Source organism: Pediculus humanus, genomic scaffold, assembly GCF_000006295.1.
Source record: "Pediculus humanus corporis 1103172108180 genomic scaffold, whole genome shotgun sequence".
Classification (NCBI taxonomy): domain Eukaryota; kingdom Metazoa; phylum Arthropoda; class Insecta; order Psocodea; family Pediculidae; genus Pediculus; species Pediculus humanus.
The window spans coordinates 311,042-319,304 of record NW_002987750.1 but is presented as its reverse complement, the minus strand read 5'-3'; positions in this window follow the sequence as shown (position 1 = coordinate 319,304).

The following is an 8,263-nucleotide window of genomic DNA, read 5'->3' as shown; positions in this document are numbered from 1 at the left end:
TAATTAAAATAATTTTCGATCGCGTATGCGTGTGTGATAAATCAATTTTAAATTAATATTATTATCAATAACTAAAAAGATGATGATGATAATTTTTATTCGAATCGGGGGGTTAAAATCGTCTACTTCCCCGATAAAAAAAAGTAAATACTTTTACAGTTATTTTGTAAAAAGTAGTGTAAAGAATTTTTTTTTAATTTCGGAGAAGATTTTGTTTTCCTTTCTTTTTTTTTTGGAGGTTGACAATGAAAAAAAAAAAAAAAAAGTGTCAGAAGAAGAAGAAAAAAAAAATTTAATTGACGTATCGTGACACGAAATCTAATAAATTAATATAATAATAAACGCATCGCGTCGTCGTCGTCGTCGTGACCTCAAAAAAAAAAAAAAACGAATTCAATGAATTCATATTTATATTTGTCGTCGTTTGCGTTCGCACGTCATTTATTTTTAACGAATTAGAAAAAAATGATTTTTAAATAAAGGTTAACAACCTTTTAGGTTTTACAACCCAAATCGAAAAGAAAAAAAACGTTTTTTTTTCCTACAAATAATAATAATAATAATAATGATAATGATGATAAATTTTAAAATGTCGTAAATCCATGTGAAAAAAAAAAATTTTTGTAATTAATATCAAAGCTTAGTTTAAAGTTCACATGAATTTTTCAACAAATTGCAAAACATTATCGTCGTCGTCTGCTTCTACATCTCGTCATCGTCTGCTATTCACATTGTCGTCTGCTATTCACGTCGTCGTCTGCTTCGATTAAAAAAAAAAAAAAAAAAAAAATTATTTATCCAACACGCAAAAGTTATCGTCGGTATTCACATTTGGTTTTCTTTTATTTATCGACAAACTTTTCTCTCTCTCTCTCTATGTAATTAACGATCAATTAGGTTTTCTGCTTGTTTGTTTGTTTGTTGTTAAAATTGCAACAAACGATGTGTTATAATTTTAATGTGTTTGTTTCACGATTACGTCAGTAATAAAAATTAATTGTTTTCGAATGTTTTTCGCGTTGGCGAAATGTTTTAGCATGAAACATTTAAAAACGTCGAATTTTTTTTCCTTCGGTTGTTGAGAATTTTTTTTTTGGTTGTTGTTTTGTGTGTTTGTTCGTTTGCTTGCTGTGATGACGTCATTTAAAAAAATTTTTTTTTTCTTTTTTTGTTAAAGTTTCGTACAAACGTGTTTTTTGTGATTAATAATATTCATTTTTACGGTGCGATGATCGATTATTTAACAACGGGAAAACAAACAACAAACAAAAATAACTCTGTCTCTCTCTCTCTCTCATTTTATTTCCTTATTTGCTATTAAAATTTATTATTATTATTATTTTTAATTTCTTTGTTTTAAAAACCGAATAAATTATTTAAAAAATGGTAATAAAAATTAATTAAAAATTTTATTTATAATTAACGTGACTCGTACAGTAAATAACATCATGAGATTTGTTTTCACGCATGATTGATTTAATAATAATGATAATACTAATAATAATGATAATAAAATTTACCTGGATTCGTGTTAAACAACAAACGGGGATAACCGTTCCGTTGTAGTTGTTGTTGCTGTTATTAATCATTTATACGTTTTTAATTTTTTTTTTTTTTTTTTAGACCTCGAATCATCTTCTAATTAAAAATTTAAAAATGTTTTTTTTGTAAAGGGAAAAGTAAATAGGATCCCGCGGGAGGGGTAAAGGGAGAAGGGGAAAAGAATAATTAGTAAAACTTGATTTTCCATGACCTTATTTGACCTCATTTTTTTTTTTTAGAAAGATTTTTCTCGTGTAAAAATTGATCATTCAATTATAAGTTTTAATAAATAGGATCTGGATAATCGTTTGTTGTTCATCCTGGAATTTTTTTTTTCGTTTTCCAGGATTTTTTTTTTTTTTGCTCCGAACCGGATTTTTCTCACGGCTCTGGAATTTTTTTTTTTATATTTCTGTTTGAGCTTTAGTAGCAATGATAAAGATGATGATGATGATTTGTATTTTAATTCGATTCTTAAATTTCCACGATTTATTTTTTGGAAAATTTTTTTTAAAAAAATTTTTCTCTGGAATATTCTGGAAAATTCTGGAAAATTCATTGGAGTCATTTTCTTTTTTTTTAAAGTTTTATAAGTTTCTTAGAAGTATGATTGTTTGTTTGTTCGATTTTTACTGTAAATTTTTGATTAATTATACTAAATTTTCAAGGTGAAAACAGTTAAAAAAAAAAAAAAGGAAAAAGGAAAATTTTCGTATGAAATTTCGAATTGGAGAGGGGAAGGGAGAGGAGGGTGGAGGCAGAGGGAGGGAGGAAGGAAATTTAAAGGGGTTATTAATAAATTTGGCAACGAAAAAAAAAAAAAAAATTAATTTTTTTATAGCGCTTTATTTATGTAATTGCTAAACGTGAACGCGCGCGTTCCTTCGAGAATTTATAGCTTTACTATTATTATTATTATTATTATTAGTTATTTTATTATTATTATTATTATTTTATTTTTAGTTATTTTAATCACCGTGTTATTTTATTTATTATCATTATCATCATTATTACGTGGAGTAAGCGTTAAAAAAAAAAAAAAATAAAATAAAGAAATTTTCCGGTAAATTTAAATTTTTTTCTTTCTCATCGTAAAAAAATTTTTTCCAAGAGATTTACGCAATCTCAATTTAAATAATAATAATAATAATAATAATAATAATAAATTTTTCTTCTGCTTTTTTCTTTTCTGTCATTTTCTTTTTTCGTTATTTATAATTTACAGTTAATTGTAATTAAAAAATTTGCCATTTGCAATTTTTTTTTTTTTTTTTTCGTTACTTTACTAATTAGTAGTCATTCATTTGAGTTAATCGAACCAAATTTGGGATGAGGAGATTTTTTTTTTTTTTTATTTATTTCTCAATGTACAGTTTGAAAATTAAAATTAAATAATAATAATAATAATTTTTTATAGCGCTATAAGAGGATTTGATTCTTAAGTTAATGAAATATCATCAATTTTGGAAACTAACTTTTTTTAGACGTTATTATTTACGTCTTTATTATTAATATAGAGCTTCTCGTTTCTTTTTTTTCCCGCCTTTTTTTTTTTTTTTTTTTTTTTTTTTTACTTTTTAACGGTGTTTCCGTTTTTGTTTAACTTCCTGTTTTTTTTGCCATTTAAAAATTTAAAAGTCCGCATTTGCGTGTGCCACTTTTTTTTGATTTAAATAATTCGCCCCTCCTATCTTTTTTTTTTTTTTATTGTCATTCATACTTATTTTCTCTCTCTTTCTGTTTTCTACTTCCCTCCCTATCTCTCTCTCTTCCTCTTTTCTATCTCTCTCTTTCTCTGATCTCTTTTCCTGATCTCTGATCTCTTTTTTTTCTTCTACATTCCTTCTATGTTATATATCCTCTACCTGTTCTTTTAAAATTTTTTTTTTTTTTGTATTCCTCTTTATCTTTCTCGCTTTTCTACCTTCCTCTCTCTCTTTTCTATCTCTTTCTCTTTCCCTCTCTGATTTCTTTTTTTTTCCTCTGCCTTTCCTCTGTTTTATATTTTTTATTTGTTCTCAATGTATTTTTTTTGTCTTAATATTTTTCTCTCCCTTTTTTTCATTTCTTTCCCTTTCCTCTTTCTTCTCTTTCTTTTTCTCTAACTACCCTCTATCTGTTTCTTTTTTTTCCTCTTCCTCTCTCCCTCTCTCTCTTTTTCTGTTTCTCTTCTCTCCTTTTTTTCTGAATATTTTTCCTTCTCTCTTTCTCTTTCTGATTCTCTCTTTTTTCTCTTTATTTTTCTATCTTTTTCCCCCTCTCTTTTTTCTTTTTTTTTTTTTTTCTCTATCTCTTCTCTTTGTATTCCTCTTTCTTTTTTTCTTTTTTAATTGTTTTGATAATTTTACTTTAGGGAAAGGTGACGTCAATTAAATGTTTTTTTTTTTTTTTTAGAATTCATTCAGTCACGAATCGAATTTTTTTTTTCCTTTTTTTTTTTTTTTTTTTACTTCAAAAATTTCCTTTCATTATTATTATTATTATTATTTTTATTTCACAAAAGAAAACCTATTCATCATCATCATCATCATCATCATCATTATATTTATTTATTTATAGTTTTTCAATTTTTATTCGAACCCGCGAATCATTAATAAACGTTTGTCATTCGCGCGTAGTTGGGCGGTTAGCGAACGAACGATTCATTAAGAGTAAAAAAAAAAATTTTTCTTTTATATATTTTTCTTTTATATATTTTTCTTTTATTATCATTATTATTATCTATTAGAATTAAATGACATTTGCGTGTGTTAACATTTCCATTTATATATACAGAACTTATATAAAAATAATAATAATAATAATAATAATAATAATAATAATAATGATAATAATGATAATAATGATAATAATTTTTTTTTTTGTAGAAAAATAATATTTTTTAAAAATTTCGTTAACGGTACCGATTGCGATTGTTTACCAATTTTAATTTTTCTCTTGTTTTTTTTTTTTTTTTTTTTTTTTACGTTAAAATTTTATTTTATTGTTAATGGTTGTTGTTGTTGTTGTTTATGTACATAAAATTCAACCTTTTAAAAAATATTAATAATAGTAATAATAATAATAATAATAACGTATGGAAGTTGGATGTAAATCCTACCTGCATCGTCTCTTTTAACTCTATCCAAACTTATTTTTTCTTTTTCTAATTGAATTTTTTCCCCTTCCACGTCTCTGTACGCTTCTTTTTCATTTCCTGAAACAAACAAACAAACAAACAAACAAATGAAAAATTGAAAAAAAAAAAAAACAAATCAAATTTATTATATAGTGATTTATTTTGTAAGACAATTAAAGCAAAAACCATTAATCAATTCGGTTTTCTTTTCTATTTTTTTTAAACGAACGCAAAAAAAAAAAAAAAAAAAAAAGAAAAAAATGTGAGAGATATGATGTCGTGGAATTAGAAATTTTTTTTTTTTGTTTTCTACTACCACTACTACTTTGTAAAAGTAACCGTAACAGTTTTTTTTATTTAATTTAATTTTTTTTTTTTTAAAAGTTGAAAAACTTGAATTTTTTATAATCGATTTTAATAAATAATAATTTTTTCGTTCTAATTTTTCTTCTTCTTTCATTTATTCGTTTTTTTTTTTCTTCATAAACGGAATAATAATAATAATAATGCACAGCATCACTGACGTCATCGTCATCATCATCTTCATCCTGTTTGTTACCCTTGGAAAATGTAGGTAAAAAAAAAAAAAATAAATAAACAAACCCAACAGTAACCCTAACCTAATTATTTTTGAAAAAAAAAGACGTTTGAAACGAGATTATTATCATTATCATTATCATTATTATTATTATATTACTATTCGCTGATCCTACTACCCACGTTTGATAATTTCACGGCCTTCTTGTTTTTTTTTTTTTTTTTTTGTTGTTATTCACCCTCATCTTGTAAATAATTAAAAAATATTCAAACACACCTTTTTTCTCTTTTTTCCCTTTCGGATTCTCTCTCCTTTTCAAATTTATTATTATTATTATTATTATTATTATTATTAGAAATAGTTAATTAGTTTGACATTAACCTTTAACTACGGTTTTACGTGTCCGCCATATTAAATTTTTTTTTTAGTAATTTTTATTAACGACGATGATTTTATTTATTTATGTCGTTGATATAATTTATGTTTTTTATCCATTTTTTTTCATTTCCGGTTTATATTTTTTTTTTCCTTTTCCGGTTATCACGAAACGGTTATACTGATTTTATCAATCCCTACCTCCCTCCTCCCAGTTTCCCCCCCGTGACGCCTCCGAATCCCTCCCATCGTTCCTTTACGTGTGTTTTTATGTATTTTTCATTCTTCGGTTTCCTTTTTTTCTTTTCTATCATCATCATCATCATCATCAATATTATCATTATTTTTATTATTATTATTATTATTATCGTTTTTTTTTTGTAATGAATCGACACTATCTGACGAAGAATGAAAGAATGAATAACGAAAAATTATGAAACCGTAGCGTTTTTTGTTTTTAAAGATGGCTGAGATTTGTTTTTATAAGAAAAAAAAAAAAAAAAAAAAAAAACTATTTCCTTTCACTATTTTTATTATTGTTTTCCTTTCCGATATAAATCGTGATGATGTGTTTTCCTCTCTCTCTCTCACTCTCTCTCTCTTTCTTTCTCTCTCATTTCATCTTTCAATTTTTTTTTTTGTAATAATAATAATAATAATAATAAAGATTTGAGGGAAACGTTAATTTGTTTTCGCGTAAATGGTTTTTTTTTATTATTATTATGTTTTTTCATTGTTTATTATTATTATTATTATTATTATTATTATTATTATTATCAGTATTAGTATTATTATTAAATTTGCGAAATGTGTGTATGATCTTGAAACGATTTCGAATTTCGATAGAGAAGATTAGAAGAAGAAACGTAGAAAAAAATTGAAAAAATTAATAATTTTTTTTATTCGAAGGCACGAATCAAATGTCAGGCAAAAGATTACAAACATTTTGAATGGAAAGGAGGAACGTCGAAGAGTTCAGGGCCGACCGATGAGGGTATTATTAAAGCGGAAGGACGTCGGCGGCCATTTAAAAAAAAAAAATTCGTTTATTATTATTATTATTATCACGAATAATCGTGAAATAAACAAAAATGGATATCGAACGAAAAAAAAATCTTCTCTTTCCCAAAAAAAAAAAAAAAAAAAAAAAAAAAAACGATAGGAATTTTCATTTCGCGGTAAAATTTTCCTTGGCTTGACGGTGATGAAATGACGGGGGTAAGAATGCGGGGATGAAGGGGGTGTGTTTGTGCTTAAAAAAAGGATAGGTAAGGGGGGGGAAAATGGAAATTGTTGTGGTGGCGGTAGCAGTGATAGTATTTCGATATGTATATTATTAAGGTTGCGGTTTGTTTTGGTATTTTTCAAAATGAAATCGTCGTGGCAGCAGTATAAAGTCAAAAATGCGGTTTTTGTAAAATTTTTGTCGCAACTTTTTTTTTTTTGTTTTTCTTCTGTCACAACGTCAGAATTAAAAAATAACAGAAGAAAAAAATATTTTTAATTATTATTTACTAAAAAAATTTTAAAAGCATGGAAAATTCGGTGATTTTTTTTTTGTTTTTTTTTGTTTTTTTTTCCTCGTAAAATAATAATACGTATCGATGTTTAACCAATAACAATGATAACGGTATCAGTAATAATAATAATAATAATAACAATGATAATAACAACAACAACAATAATAATAATAACTTAAAGAGAGAGAAAAAAAAAGAAAATTTCTTTTTCGATTGTTTTTTTCTTTTTTTTTCCTGCTTCAAACATAACGTTTGTTTATTATATACCCTCAATAAAAACTTCTTTATCGTACAAAAAAAAAAAACGAGAATCGATAAATTAATCGATATATCGATAATTAGTTTCCCCACCCGTTCGTCTTGTTGCCTTATTTATACCCATAACTATTACCCATTTTTGTGATAAGTAATTAAAGTTTTGTGTTTTAATTTTTTATTCAAAAAGTGATTTCGAAAATAGAAAAAAAAAAAAAAATTATGAACGTTTGGAGAAAGTGAAAAAAAAAAAAAAAGATTTTTTTTTTGTTGATGTTATTCAATTATTATTATTATTATAAAAAGTAAAAATTCGTCTCTCGGGGAAAATAAAAAATTACTGTATGTGATTGTAGTTTTTGATGAAATAATAATAACGAGTTTTTCTTATCGATATTAACAATACGTTCGGTTATTGATTACGTTAAACCCCTCCCCCCCTCCCCCCCTCTCTCTCTCTTCTTTATTCATTTTTGAACATTTGAAAATCGGTGGTGCACCTTTAAAACAACAACAACATGAGTAAACAAACGAAAGTTTTTTTATTTATTTATTTTTTCAAGTGTAAAATCGATTGAGTTGTTTAAAAAAATTTATTTTTTGTAACGTTTCATTGATTGACAATTAAAAATTTCCCCGAGGGGGGAGCCTTAAGGGCCCTAAAAAAAAAAAAAAAAAAAAAAAAAAAAAAACGAAAAAAAAACTTTCACTTAAATATTTTAGAAAATAAAACAAAACAAAAAAACGAAAAATTAGGCGACGTCGTTTCGTTTCGGTTCCGTTTGTTTCTCTAATTATTATTAAAAGTTCAGATTGTATATGAAAATTCATTGAGAAAAGTACCGAACGGTTAACGATTACAAACAAACAAACAAACAATTTTGATATTTAAAGTTTGTGTGTATACGTTCGCCA